The following is a 15247-nucleotide window of genomic DNA, read 5'->3' as shown; positions in this document are numbered from 1 at the left end:
GAGCTGTGACCCACACGGGTTTCGGGGCCTGAATGCTGGCTGCTACCAGGGGGCTGGTCCTGGGGTCTGGCAACGCCCTGCTTCCTGATTATGAGCTCTGGGGCCGGCACGGCTGTCGAAAAGCAGCTTCGTGTTGATCCGGTCTTTTTAGGGATTTGTGCTATAACACCGAAGTGCCTGAGAGAGACGGATGGCTCAGAGCTCCTGAGGCAAGCACGGGCTCCACCAGCCCTACATGGAGAGGCGGATAAATTTACCGTCTGTTTCCGGGAAGGCGTTAATTTATGGGATCCATATGGTGACACTGCCCAGACCACAGCCCCCGCAAATCCCACAGGCCTGCTGGTGGCTGAGGCTGGAGCCAGGAGGAGGCCCAGCACACTTATTCCTTCGCTCACTCACTTGTTCGCTCAGGGCCGTGGCGCCCAACAGCACAGCGGGGGCCAGGGAGCCCTGCGCGATGTGGTTCCCGCCCTCCCGGTTTGAGCTGCTCTCGCAACCTCGCCCTAATCATCTCGGAAACTCTGCCAGGCCCAGGGCCGCTGTGTGTCTTCCATTAGTCACCGGATGACCCGGCCAGCCAGCCCGGGGGCCTGTCTACGGGGCGGCAGCTGGTCAAACCAGGCAACGTCAGGGTGCGCACCCCACAGGCTGGCCGAGCAGAGAGAGGGAGACGGCACGTTCTCCTCCTGATGGCTCCATGTGAAAAGGACGCAGAGGCACAAAGAGAAGAGTGGCCTGTCTGAGCTCCCACAGTGGTTGGCAGCATGGGGGGGATTCGAACCCCCACAGTCGGGAGAACACACGGCTGTGGTTACATGGAGGGAATCCAGTGCCCCCTTGCCAGATCTGGTTTTTCAAGAGGAGGCCGGGAACCCATTTTTAAAAGCGGCACTCTCGTGATTATTAAGCGTTGGCCACTAACCCAGATCGTGTGAACACACTGTGTGAACCACCCACACTCACTCCGCTGGTGGGACTGTCAAATGGGGCAGCTGCTTTGGGGAACGGCCTGGCAGCTCCTCAGAAGGTCAAACATGGAGCTGTCACATGGCCCAGCAGTTCCACTCCTCGGGAGACAGGCGGGACAACCGAAAACACGTGTCCACACAAAAATTTGTACACAAACGTCCGCGGCAGCCTTCAGTCCCACAGACAAATAAATTCTGCCAACAACCCAAACGGATCCGGAGGTGGGTCCTTCCCCAGTGGAGTCGCCAGGCGAGAGCACAGCCCAGCTGACACCTCAACCCCGAGCAGAGGCCCCAGCTGAGCCTCGTGGTGACAGATGTGCTGTACGCCGCTACGTTTGTCGTCATTTGTCACGCAGCAGCAGGTAACTGATACAACCTGTAAAGCCTTAGAACAGAGCCCTGGTCCAGATGTAAAAGTTTTCTGGCACCGTCATATGCCAGAAACACGAGGGGACTGGAGGCGGGTCCCTCCTCTGGTCTAGCTCTTCCCACTACTTTGACTCTCGTCGGAAGTGAAAGGATTTCACCCTTTCTCCAGCGCTCATCAGCAGCGCCCAGGATGCTGGGGGCGTGGGGCCCGGTCAGCACTGAAGGACGGGTGAGGCTGCCAGACACAGGTAGGGCTGCGAGGATGGGTCATCTCACGCCAGCATCGTTGGGTGGGGGCCAATGTTCTCAGCCAGATCATCGAATGGCAGCAAAGAGCCGCCCTTCCTCACCCTTTGAAGCCAGATTTACGATTCCTGACTCATAAAAGGCAGGCCTTGAACCCACGTACTCGTTGTGCCTTCTTTCTACCAGAGCCACGAGGCCAACCTCACGACCTGTCTTAATTTAAAATACTGTTATGACCAGGCCTGGGACGTACACCCTCCACCCCCGGCCCCGGGGACGCTGGAACGCGCAGCATCTCAGATCCGTCCATGGGGCCCCACAGACCGAGCCAGCAGGGCACATGTGTCGCTCCCTTTATCTCCCTGGACTGGGGCCACTTCCTTCCAAGCGTTAGTCAGTTAAGGGGAAAGGCAAGAGGGGCACTTTGCAGGCTTCTTCCACATAAAGGGGATTTGCAGCCCCCCACTGAAAATCCTCATGAGACGGTGCCATGTTGTCTTTCCTCCAGGGAACTGAACCCCTGCTCTATTGTTTTTTAAAACAGTTTTATTGAGATATAATTCACACACAAGACAATTCACCCATTTAAAGCGTACAATTCAAGGGCTTTTAATATACTCACAGAGGTGTGTAACCATCACCAGGACCCATTTGAGAACATTTGCATCACCCCAAGCAAAACCCCATCCCCACGAAGTCACTCTCCACGCTCCTCCCCTGCCCCTGGCAACCACAATCTCCTCTCTGTCTCTATGGATTTGTCTGTTTTGGACATTTCCCATAGATAGAATCCTACAACACCGGGCCCTTTGTGTCTGGCTTCTCTCACTCGGCAGTTCGTCCATGTTGTAGCATGTAAATTGTATATATATTTTTTTTTTGAGGAAGATAAGCCCTGAGCTAACATCTGCTGCCAATCCTCCTTTTTTTTTTTTTTTTTTTTGCTGAGGAAGACTGGCCCTGAGCTAACAACCATGCCCATCTTCCTCTCCTCTATATGTGGGACACCTACCACAGCATGGCGTGCCAAGTGGTGCCATGTCTGCACCCGGGAGCCGAACCAGGGAACCCCAGGCTGCCGAAGTGGAACGTGCGAACTTAACTGCTGTGGCACTGGGCCGGCCCCTAAATTGTTCATTTTTAAGAACAAGGGAAGTTCCCATTTGAAGGCCCACAGTGGCCCAGAGGCCGCTGGACAGGACGCCAGGTTTTCTCTGTGTGTTGGGGACGGGGGGCTGCTCCCGGAGCCCGCTTCCCGCTCCCTCCCGAGGACCCAGCCAGGCTCCACTCTTAGCCCCCTTACAGGAGGGCGAGTGGGCACCGCGTCCTGGCCACTCTCCCCAGCTGGGAGATCTCAGCAAAGTGACCGAACCTCTCCCTGCCTCAGTTTCCCCTTCTGCCAAGTGGGAGTGATACCGCAGTGAATGCCCACCTCTCGGACAGACAATGCGGGGAATCGGATGGGTCATTTCTGCTGAAGCTCTTGGCACATGGGAGTCCTCAAGTCACGGCAGCTGATCTCACGACCCGACAGCAGAAGCATCAGGAACAGGAGCCAGAGGGCTGAGTGCCGGGGCCCCCAAAGCCCGGACGGTTGTGTGTTGTGGGGAGGCTTGGCCCGCCTGGCCCTAGGGCTTCCAGGCCCCCTCGCCTGCTGCTGGCTGGAGCCCCAGGGCCGGCCAGGGGTCCCTAAAGTCACGGGGACGGGACCTGGGGCGTGGGCTCCCCACATTTCCTGATCAATCTGCGCCTGCTCTTTCTTCGGTCAGCTCACCACGCACCCCAGGAGGCCACTGTGCCGACCCTGAATGAAGCGGACGTGGGGCTGAGTCCTGGGCTGCTACTTCCCCACGGGCAGACCAGGAGGGACAGGCAAGTCCCGGCTGCTCTGGCCTCAGTTGACACCGCTGGGAAACGGGCTAGTAACGCCTGCCCCGGATTCTCGGGGCATCTGGCGTGTGCCAGGGGCCTGCTGAGCACCTGCCGGCAGCAGCCCACGTAATCCTCCCAACAGCCCCACATTAACTCCCACTTTGTAGAGGAGGAAAGCGAGGCACAGAGAAGTCAAGTCAGCAGCCCAAGGTCACCCAGCCGGTCAGAGTCAGAGCTGAGAATCCAGGCCAGCGCTACATCCTCTGTCAAAGTGCCCAGACCCCAGAGCACATGGCACACAGTAGGGGCTCAATGAACACCCCCAGGGCCTGATTCCCAGACCCACTGCACAGCAGCCACACGGCAACCCGGGCTGCGGTCTCTAGCACACAGGTTTACCGGTGGGTAGAGGGCACTTGACAAGCTGCGATCGATTTATCCCAAGAGCAAGGCCGGGAGGACAGGACAGGGAGCAGAGCTGCGGGAGAGGGAAGGGAAGACCCCCCAGCCCCTCAGCACAAAGCACGCAGCACCGTCTCCCTCTGCCCCGAGGAAAAGCCAGGCAGGGGCAGGAAGTCAGGTTTCGGGAGAAAAGCCACCCCCACCCCTAGCCGTCTGGGTGCAGCCTCAGCAGGAGGCCAGGAGCGCACGGCGGGGCCCAGGCCGGCCAGAGACCTCAGTCTGCCACCTACCAGGGGACCTGCAGGTCACGGGGCTGGTGCCATTCGCCCGGGGGGGAAATAAGGGGACAGGAGCCAGCCCTGCCATGTGGGCCCCCAGCTGCCCTCTTCCTGCCTGCCATGGCCCCCTGGAGCCCACCCACAAAGACAACGTGCCCGACCCTCTCTGGTGGGATTTCCTGTTCTGCACTGCGAGCTGGTGCATCACAGGCCAGAAAAACAGCACTTTACACCCCTGAATTCCCTGTAACAGCTCCGCAGTGGCCAGCAGAGGACTCCAAACACGGCAATAAGTGGACGATCAGGCCCGGGGTCGGGGGAGACGGAGCAGCCCAGGGCAGAGGCCCCGGGGAGCAGACAAGGAAGGGTTACTCGATGCGCGGCACAGCCCGGGCGTAATTGGAAAGTTATTAGATGTGGAACACACACGGCCCCCCGTAAATGAGTAATCAGGGACTAATTAAGCTCACGCGACACCGCGGATCGCGAGGGAGAGGCTGGCAGCTGCACATCTGCGACAGCAATTAGGGGCGCTCCGGCTGCAGTGCTGGGGGGCGTCGCCGTGTGGGCAGAGGAGCCGTGTCCAGCCGGGGGTCTCGATCCAACAGGGCCCCACCCGAGTCCCCCCGGGGGGCACCCACCTCTCAGGGGCTGGAGGGTGGCAGGGAGGCTGCAGGCTCATCCAGCCTCCAGGACAACGGAAGCCCCAGTGGACACACGGTCCAGGACTTGGCTTTAAGTCTGGCCAGGTGACAACTCGCTGCAGCCCCCCAAGGGGACAGACACAGTCACGACTGTCCACCTGGACACAGAACCACGTCCTGGGGTTTGTGATGGTTCTGCCAGGTGGGCCGAGCGGGGAGTAGGACCAATCCACGTTATAGACGGGGAAACTGAGGCACAAGCCACGAAGCAGAGATCACCCAGCCTGGCTCCCCTTCCAGCAGGCTCCCGGCACCTCCCCGGGGTGTCTGGGCAAGAGGAGGGCTCCAGTGTTTCCCAGGGGGGCGGCCAAGCTCAGCGGGGGAAAAAGAGCGCAAGGTGGTCATGTGGCCAAACAGCCAGCATGGGCTTGGGCAGGGGGTGACCGCTGGACGCCTCGCTGAGCGATCCTGGGCTCGCTTTTTAACACCTCGGGGCCTCGGTTTCCTCGTCTGAATAAGGGGGACGCTGAGAGTCACCCCCGCTGCAAGGGTGGTCGTGAGGACCCCCAAGTGGGGATCCCGTGGCCTCGCACGGGCCTGACACACAGGACACCCGTGGACGCACCTGTGGAGGCCAGAAAGCGCGGCCGCCCAGCCCCACCCCACAGACAGCCAGACAGTTCCCCGATCACGGCCTGGGGGCTGCCGAGGCCAAACAATCTCGGGGTTCAGCTGAAACCGGGGTTCCCTCCACGCCAGGAGCCACTGCTGTCCCCGAAGGGCCAAGTGGGGGGGTCGTGGGTCCTGATCCTAAAGCAGGAGGCTTGGGGCGAACACAGTTTTCAGTGGTCGCAGCTGTAGGTTGAGGGCCACATGCACTGTCTGCAGGTGTCCGCCCACAGGCCTGCTGGGCCCCGGCACATGGACGCGGCAGCCAGGACAGAAAGGCTGGGCCCCCTCCCGCGTCTGGCCCACCGTGCGGGATGGACGGGGGCACGAGGGCTCAGAGCCTGACCGGAAAGTGGGAGACACACCTGGGCTGGGCAGGTGTGGCCAGAAAGGGTGGGGCCACAAGGAGGCTGGTGGGATATTCGGGCAGCAGGTGGAACAGGAGCCCACCAGTGGCTGACATGCCCAGCTTCTGCCACTCTTGTGGCCGAAAGGAACATTCTAGAAGGCAGGACCTGCCCCCTTCCTCAAGGGAGGCCTCTGAGGCAGCCGACCGTCCCTCGAAAGGGCAGGGATGGGGCAGGGGCTGCGGTGGGGGAGTCACTGCCCCAGAGGCAGGAGTGCTGGCCCCATGGACAAGGGGACATTTGTGCAAAGACTGGAAGGAAACGAAGGAGCTCACCATGGAGATAGAGATCTGGGGAGAAGGGTGCTCCCAGTAGAGGGCCCCCCCCCCCGGCCCCCGGCCTCGGAGCTGTGCGCCCTCAGGTAAGTGACTCTACCTTCCTGAGCCTGGGCTGCCCCTCTGTGCAATGGTGAGGGCTCCCCCGGCAGGGCTGAGGCTCCGTCAGGGTTCCGGGTGGAAGCCACGCGGGGGTCTGCTCATGAGCTACTGTCAATACCCACATGGCCCTCTGCCTCCCCCGCCTGAAATGTCTGCGCCCCCAGTTCTCTGCGTCCTCCTCAGCCGAGGTCTGCCTCCCTCCCCTCAACGCTGCTCCCAGCTCCCCTCCCCAGGCAGGGCTGGACGCGCTGCCAGCCCAGCTCCACTAGTACCCTCATCCCGGTGCCCAGATTCAGGGGTTGCACTTCTGCCCACCCTCCAGACCATCACCCCCTCCCCAGACAGCACTCTGTAACCTGAGGCCCTGGCATGGTGTCCCCAACACGGCAGATGGAGGAGACACCTGAGTTAGGGAAGGAGTCGTGTGGGGGCCTGGGGGAACAGTGTTTCAGGCACAAGGAACAGCCCGTGCAAAGGTCCTGAGGCAGGAGTGTGCCTGGTATGTTTGAGGAACAGCAAGGAAGGCTGTGTGGCTGGAGAGGACCAAGGGAAGCAATGGGATCACATTTCGGGGGCCTTGGGGGCCCTGGAAGGACTCGGGGTCTCATCAGGAGCCAGATGGGAGCTCAGGAGGGCTCTGGGCCAAGCAGAGACGTGATCCGATTTTTGTTTCTGTTTAATTTTTAACTTGCTGCGTGGAGATGCTCGTAGATTCACAGGTACGTGTGAGCAATCATACAGAGAGATCCGGGTGCCTCTTACTCAGGTTCCTACAAAGCAGCCCACACGTCACACGCAGGATGCTGACACTGACAACTCACTGTCCTATGCAGGTTCCAGGGTGACCTGTCCCTGTGCATGTCCTTCGTCCTGCACAGGGTCACCCCTGGATGAGGCTCCCGTCCCCACAGCCACGTTCCCTCATGGGCATCGCCTGCATCGCGCCCCCACTTGCCCCGGCAGTTCCGTCACCTCCAGCGTGTTATGTAAACACAGTCGCGCTGTGCGAGCCCGTGGGACCCGCTGCCTCCCCTCCACACAGCTCCCTGGGGACTCGCCCGGGCCGCCCGGCGTATCAGCAGCTTGTTCCCTGTTACTGTGAGCGGTGGCACACGGCGGGGCTGGGCCACGGCTGGGCGGCCCCTTAGGTGGAGGGGAGCCGGTCCCCCCGCACATTCACTGTCTTTGCCCCCACGCCAGGCTCACGTCCCACCACAGCCCCGTCCCTGCTCCCTCCTGTCTTCAGAGCCTGCACCTGGCTTTACCTGCCAGCTCCGCATTCAGGGCCTGCACCCCCCATTCGTGAATCGATGCCCCCATTGTTATCAGGCACGATGCTCCCCGCCCCCCACCTGCCCTCCAGCATCGCCTCCTTGGATGCCCGAGCTGGGGAGATCAGGTGGCTTATTAACAGCAACCTTTATGGCGTTCTCCCTATTCAAATGTGGATCAGAGATGTTTAGCAACCTGCCAAACGCCACACAGCCTGAAGATGCCCACCCCAACACGCCTAAATTACCGCAAAGACAGATTCCAAGGAGAAGGTGAGGGCAGGCGCCCCTGCCCTGGGCTCCGTGGGGGCTCAGCTCCACCCCGCGCCTCCCCCAGGGGGTCCTCACCCACTTCAGGTGGACATGACATAATTACTGTGGAAGGAACTGCGCCATCGCACCCGGGCAGTCAGTTCATCACGCCCTGACAGTGCATTAGCTAAGTGATCACTAGACTATTAATTTTTTTCCCCAGCTCTTGCCAAGGGGTATTACAGAGAAAAATGGCAGCTTAACCGCAGGGAAATTCTTCAGGGTGACAAAAATAAAAATAGCTCTAATTGAAGTTGATAGAAATTACACCCTTTAAAGACGCACGTCGGGGTGCCCTGGCTATAATGTAAATTAACACCGGGGCAGGGTCTCCGTCACAGGATCGTGGAAACACAATGACAGCCACAGCAAACAGCCTTGCGGGACTCACATCTGCTCGGTGGCAGCTCGGCCGGGCCCCGCGGGGTCGGTGTCAGGAGGCTGTGGGGACAGGCTGAGGGCTGGCGCCCCCGGGCCTGTGGCCACAACCTCGCCTGTGCCCCCACCCCCTGCAGAGGGACAGCGGGCAGGACCCTGAATGACCACTGCTGGAGACCCGTGCGTCCTGGGCGCCCTGCAGGCCCGGGGCTGAGGCCGGGCACCCATAGCAAGCGCTTTGTGCCCCAGCCGCCAACTGCCACTGCAAGGCCCGGCGGCCTAAAGCCGGGGGCTGCCCTGAGACTCACACAGGAGAGCACGGTAATCCCGGGGGCCCCGGAAAACTGAGAGCGTGCCCGTGAGCGCCCGCGCACGGCAAGCATCCTCTGTCAGCAGCCGGAGAGGTTTCCGTTCCGCGTATGAAAGAATAATAAATACAATTGCAATAAAATGATAAACACAGGGCTAGCATCTGCTCCGCGCCCCGCAACCGCTTTAAGTATTTTCCACATATTTTAATTCACTTAATCCTCTCAACACCCTGTGAGGGAGACACTGTCATTATCGGCCTCGTTTCCCAGACGAGGAGACACGTGTGTAAGCTGCCTGGAGGGGCACAGCCGGGAGAGCTGCCGGGGCCCCTCCTGCAGAGCTGCCCCCTGAGCCACTGCGTGGACGAGCCCTCCACCTGCAGACACGCAGGCGGCGCCGGATCTGAACTCAGAGCACACGGCACAGCGGCCGGGGCCGGCCGCGCACGCAGGTTCTTATAAATGACTCGCACGGCGGATTCCCATTTCGGCCACACCCTAAGCTGTAGAGACTGAGAATTCCCTGAACTCTGGAACCCGCGTGCAGAGCTGTGCTGCGGGGGGTGGGGGGTCGGGGGCAAAGCGGCCGGTAATTCATTTACAAATATCCACCAGGCCCTGCCCTGGGCCCGGCCTGTTCCAGGCGCTGGGGACGCAGCAGCGAGCAGGACCTCCAATCTCAGGTTGGAGGAAGACAGGAGCACACCCGCTCCTTCTGGGTCCACGGCAGGCCCGACAGTCGCCGAAGACAGAAACCCCAACACGGTCTCACGTGGAAGACACAGTGCAAGAATCTAAGAACTGACCAGCAGAGGACTTTCACGTTTAATCTTCAAAAAAAGAATAAAGGCTGGGGCCGGCCCGGTGGTGTAGCGGTTAAGTGCACACATTCTGCTTCAGCGGCCCGGGGTTCACTGGTTCAGATCCCGGGTGTGGACATGGCACTGCTGTGAAGCCATGCTGTGGCAGGCATCCCACATATAAAGTAGAGGAAGATGGGCATGGATGTTAGCTCAGGGCCAATCTTCCTCAAAAAAAAAAAAAGAATAAAGGGAAAGATTAGAAAGAATCTCTTCTTTCCTCTCTCTCTCCACCACACACCCATAGTCGAGGAAGGAAATCTAATAACGGAAGACACATTGAGAAGAGCGATTTTCGTGGCTTTTCACTGCTGTTCCCTGAAAAGGCCGGGAGGGCACAACAGGCTGGAGCGCATCCCGCCTGAGTGAGGTGAGGGGAAGAGGAAGAGTGAGGAATAAGGCGGGAGCTTCTAGAAAGGGCGCCCCTCGCTGGGGAGTCACGCCGGGCTGGTTGGCTCTGTGGCCGTGTGTTCAGAGAAACCATGGGAGATGCGAGCAGACCCTGGGCTGGGGGGACACACGTGTGACCCTTGCACGGGAGGAAATGACGCCTCACGATGGAGAGGACAGGTGAGCGAGCTGGGCGTCGATACCCGGGCGGACTCTGGACACACCGTCGGGCAGTCAACTGCAATCACGTGAAGCAGCAGAAGAAGCAGGCCGCCCGGGGGTGCAGCGGTTAAGTTCCCGCTCCGTTTCAGTGGCCTGGGGTTCGCATGCCCGGACCCCGGGCGCAGACCTACACATCGCTCATCAAGCCATGCTGTGGTGGCATCCCACACACAAAATAGAGGAAGATGCGCACAGACGTTAGCTCAGGACAATCTTCCTCAGCAAAAAAGAAAAACACAAAATGGCAGAAGACTCAGCACACGGCACAGCGTGGCTCCAGGAGGGGAACGGACGCCAGAGCCTCTTCATCCCTTCCGTGTGAGAGGGGCGCTCCAGGAGAGGTGAGTGGGGGAGAGGGAACCCGCAGGATCGTGCGTGGCATTTACTCTGCCCACGACGGCCACCAGGGAGAGGCCCGCGCCAGCACCGCTCAGTGCCTCAGAGATCTCACCATGCTCCATCCTCCTAACGTGCCCACGAGGGAGCGCCTCCTGTTACACGCCCATTTTACAGATGAGACTGAGGCACAGAGAGGGTGAGTCAGCTGCCCCGGGTCACACAGAGTCTGCTCTGCACCCAGATGCTGTGAGGCTGTCATCCTCAGTCTGCACGGTTAACCTCCACTTGAAACTGTCCCCCAGAAGAGCCGGGGAAGCTCGGAGGGTCCCCCCGTCATGTGAAGGAGGTTAAGCAACTCAATACAGACAGCTGGCGAGCGGCGCAGCAGGGTACAGAGCGAGGCAAGGCCGGGGGCCCGGGGGTGGAGGTCTGACAGTATAACCACCAGAACAGAGTATAAAGAGGTCGTAAAATGGGGAGGGGGAGAGAGAGGCAAGTCAGCCCTTTCCCCCTGGGCTCTCAGAGGCCACGTAGAGCGAGCCTGGAGGCAGGGGGCCCAGGAGCAGGTAGGGAGCCTCCCCCCACCCTGCGTCCATTTCCCAGACCTTTCTTCTGATCACTACGAAAACCCTCGCTCCTGAAGAGGTGCAGGAGAGGGGCAGTGTGACCCTGATGGGGACAGCAGGGCCCGGCCGGGGAGAGTGGGGAGCTGTGTCGTTTGTGTCTCTCCGTCTCGTCACGAAGACAAGTGAGAGCTTAGGGGCCTTTCCAGCACCCCCAAACCTCAGAGGGGGGAAGAACCTGAAATGCGTCTAAACTCTGGGATGTGTCCCATAGGAGAGCAATTTTTTAAGAAGGAAATGGAATAGAATAAAAAATATTGGCTGAACCACGTGCAGTAAAACTATCATTTTGTGAAACATCTGTTCCAGGGACGGGGTCTACGTCAGCATCGCCTCGTCACCCGGGACCCCCGCCCTGGGCCCTGTACTCAGAGGCCCTCCCAGCCCCGGCCTCCCCCAGGCGCCCCCATGGGCAAGGAGTCTGCGCGGCCGAGGGCCACACCCCACAGCTGCCCCCCTTCTCCAGCCAGGCCCCTGGGTCTGGGGCTGGTCTTCCCGCTTGTGTGCCCGAGTCCACGTCCAGAGCCACACTAGGCCTCCCCCCAGCCTGTCCCCCCAAGCAGGCTGCCTGCTGGAGAGCCCATCCTGAGGGGTGGCCACAGCTTGGGTGAGCGGGCTGGGCATCCACATGAGTGAGGCCCCGTGAGATGTGGGACCCAGGGGCCAGGCAAGAAGAGATGGAAAAAGGCACAAGTTTCTATTTGTCCCCTGTCCCCAACCCTTCAGATGCCAGGGCAGATCTGGGGTGTGTGTGCACGTATGAATGTGCATGACAAAACACACATTTGTGTGTGCATGCACATGTATGTCCACGCAAGTATGCATGTGCGCACGTGTGAATGGCATTGTGCACATGAGCATATGCGCACATGTGTGAATATGTATGCGTGTGTACATGTATGTGCGCAAGAGTATTCGTGCACATGTGAAATGCACATGTGGTTTGTGTATGTGACAGCATGCAGATGTGCACATGTGAACGTGTGTGCACATGTGTATATGTGCACACGAACTCACACCATGTGCATGCTGGGCTGTGATGCACGGCCCTGTCCAGTATCTCACAGCCCAGCAGGTTGGAGAGGGCTGCTCGGTCCACCCGGTTCAGCAGGGTGTGGTGGTCTGACTCCGAGCCGTAGCTCTGCCTCTCCTCCGCGGAGCTCCCTACTGTGGGCACCCGGGGACTGTCTTCCAGGTCTGAGGCTCAGCCTGGGAGCTCCCTGAGCAAACCCTTGCCAACCCCCTGGCCCAGAGCCAGGCTTCACAGATGTTTGTTAAATGAATAATTGAGGGAACAAACAAAGGCTCGAAAATCCAGCAGCCAAACCCCAAACACTACTGAGCCGCACACAGCAGAAGAGTTCCTGGATGCTGCCAAATGACCCCCGGCGATGACCAAGGCCCGAGGCACAGCCTAGAGACTTCCAGAAGGACCCCAGCCGCACCCAGCCAGGGCCAGGCCCCACGCCTCGTTCTGTCACAGCCCTGAGACGCTGGGGTCCCAGGAAGGCCTGGCTCCCCCCTCATACAGGGCCCGGGAGCCCTGGCCTGGCTCTGCTGTCCTTGTGCAGCCCAGGGGAGGCGGGCGGCCCCTGGAGTCCACGCTGGGACCGGTGCCGGGGGCTCATTACAGAGGAAAATCCACACAAATATCTACTGAAAAGGAGGGCCAAGGGCAGTCCCACCTGCGCCACCACAGCTGCCCGTCCTGGGGCCTCGGGCACGACAGTTGCCATCCTGAGGCCTCAGGGATCCCGACTCTGAATGGGCGCAGCTCGCTCTTTCTTCTGCTTCCCTTCTCTCTCTGTCTCTGTCTCTCTTGCATCCGTTATTATTACTGTTGTCGCAGTTGTTGGAGCAGGGCACAGGACCACCACCCGGCAGCCATGGGGGCTCCATGCGTCCCTACAGGGGGACACATCCCCTGGGGAGGACGCTGCCTGGAGGAGGGGTTGGCCTAACAAACACGCCTTCTACGTGCGGCACTTGACCACTCAGGCCACCGGGGGGCTAACAGAGGTGAAGGGACTAAAGCCCCCTGAGGCTCCCTTGGCACAGAGGCCCACTCAGAAGGGCCCCGAGGACGGATCCTCGCTCACCAGGAGCAGACGCGGCCACCAGGAGGAGGCTGTGGAGGGGGGACTGTCGAGGGGGCTCTGGGGCAGGACAGAACTGGGGTCCAGCGGGCGACAAGCACGCCCAGCGGGGCGCCTGTCCCTGTGGCCACAGAGCCGCCCCTCGGCCTGGCGGTGGCCCTGGCCCAGCGTCCTGAGCGAGTGAGCGGACCAGCGGGACTGTGTGTCCTGTCGCTCTGTTCACGGCACGGGCAGCACCCATGCCGGCGTGAGCCCAGGGCTAAGAGCCCCAGTTTACAGATGGGGAAGCTGAGCGCAGAGGAGGGCAGTGCGAGGGCCCCGGGGGGGGGGGGGGAGAGGGGAGCAGGCACCTTTCCTGCGGCGTGTGGCTTCCCGTCCCTGGTGATGCCACCCCCACCCGCAGAGACAGACGCGGGCACCCTCAGGAGCCTGGGCTGCACGCGGCTCCACGCCCATCAGCTCCACGCCCATCAGCTCCGGGGCCGGGCGGGCGGATGTCAGCCAGGCTGCCGCCCGCCAAGGGGTCAACGCGCCGGCTCCTTGTTAGTTACTCATTTCTGCTAGATTAAAGGCCTAGTTTTTTAAAAAGTGGATTAAACTTGCCTGCTTGCCTCCCTGGACCCTGTGCTAAGATGGCACCGCTCTTGGCTGCCCGGTTTTGCAGAGCGAGGCCCCACCGGTGCCGCCCCGGGCGCCGCAGGCCGTGAAGCCCTGGACCTGGGAGCTGGCGTCGGGCCGGCCGGGGGACAGGCTCACCCCTGCCCCCCCGGCGGTGTGGGCTGCCTGGGCTCACGGGAGGGAGGGGCAGGGCTGTCCACCCACTGTGGACGGGGGCTCCAGCCTGCCCGTGGGCCCAGCAGCCCTCCCCAGGGGCCGCTAGTCACCTTTAGGTCAGTGCCCGGCACAAGTCTCTTCACAGTCATCGTCCACGGTTCTGCTTCTCTGATTGGACGCTGATGGCCACAGGCGTTTACAGAATGGCCAAAGGCTCCCAGGACGTAAGGGGGACACGGACGCAGAATTAGTCACTAGTGGTCACTAAAGGCTGCCGGTGGCCTCTGAGAGCAAATACAGCCGAGGAGCAGGGCCGCGAGCCTCCTGCAGGGAGGGCAGACGGGAGCTCGGTGGGCGGCCGCCCCTGGGAGCTTGCTAGAAATGCAGAGTCCCAGGCCCAGGCCGGCTCTGCTGCTCAGAGCCTGCACTTTACCAAGGCCGGGGGGTCCGATGCTCCCACGGTCTGAGAGGCCTGGTGCAGCCCACCATGCGAAGGCATCAGATGAAGAGAAAAGGGGAGAGGATGGGGGGGTTCACCCTGCACGGGGCCTGGCCCCCCGGGACCCTCGGAGAATGGCCGTCAGGAATGCCCTCCTGGAGAGAAGAGACTGGGTGGGGAGAGGGGGCTTCTGAGAGAGGCGGAGGCAGAATCTGGAGTTTCCATGTAAGGAAAACACAACCAAACACAGTATGGGAAAGAGTCACACCTTTCCCTCCCACCGCGCAGATTCAGAACGAGGAGGAGGAGGAAGTGTGTCCAACAGTCAGAACACACCAAGGCCTGGCTTCTCGACGGCTGACAGCCTGGAGGAAGGGAGGGGAGGAGAGGGGAGGGGAGCCAGGGGTGGGAGGGGAGGGGAGGCACCAACAGGGGAGGCGGCCGTTCATTATATTAATCAAGAGCTCCAGCTTTGGAACCCAACAGAGCTGGCTGTGAATCCCGCTGTGTGACCTTGGGCAAGTCACTTCACCTCTCTGAGCCTCTGTGGCCTCATCTGGAAAGTGGGGCCAACAGTGCTCCTTATCTTTTTGGGCTGCTGGAGGATGAAATGGGTTAAGACGGAGCATGCTCTCCATCTGCTTTCACTGGTATGACCATTACGTGGAAGGGGGAGAAGAAGGAATTACACGCGTGTCTATAAACCCCCCACGTCCAGGCACAGACTCAGGGCTTGATGGCGTGACAGCCCCATCTCGTGGCCAACAGTGACGTGGCCTAGAAGATGGCACACGGCAGCGTCGCATTTCTGCCCCCAGTGGTGCGTCCCGTAGGTCCCTGCCCCACTGGCCAGATGTGACTGAGAGTCTGGGCCCCCCACCCCGTGCCCCTGGGGCTGCCACCCAGGAGAGGGGCCCCAGTGGTCCTCGCCAGATGCCCAGATCCCGGAGCTGAGCAGCCAAGATGCTCAGAGGCAGCCAAACCGGTCCCATGC

The 15247-nt window shown here is 60.8% G+C and overlaps 1 protein-coding gene across 3 annotated transcripts in view; it reads right to left on the bottom strand.

Annotated features, from left to right (window-relative positions):
• Positions 1 to 15247, bottom strand: part of GSE1 (Gse1 coiled-coil protein) — a 407880-nt gene that overhangs the window by 261598 nt on the left and 131035 nt on the right. The gene's annotated exons all lie outside the window — the stretch shown is intronic.

Source organism: Equus caballus, chromosome 3 (assembly GCF_041296265.1).
Source record: "Equus caballus isolate H_3958 breed thoroughbred chromosome 3, TB-T2T, whole genome shotgun sequence".
Classification (NCBI taxonomy): domain Eukaryota; kingdom Metazoa; phylum Chordata; class Mammalia; order Perissodactyla; family Equidae; genus Equus; species Equus caballus.
Note: the sequence above shows the minus strand (reverse complement) of the source record. Positions and strands in the feature narration are given on the sequence as shown.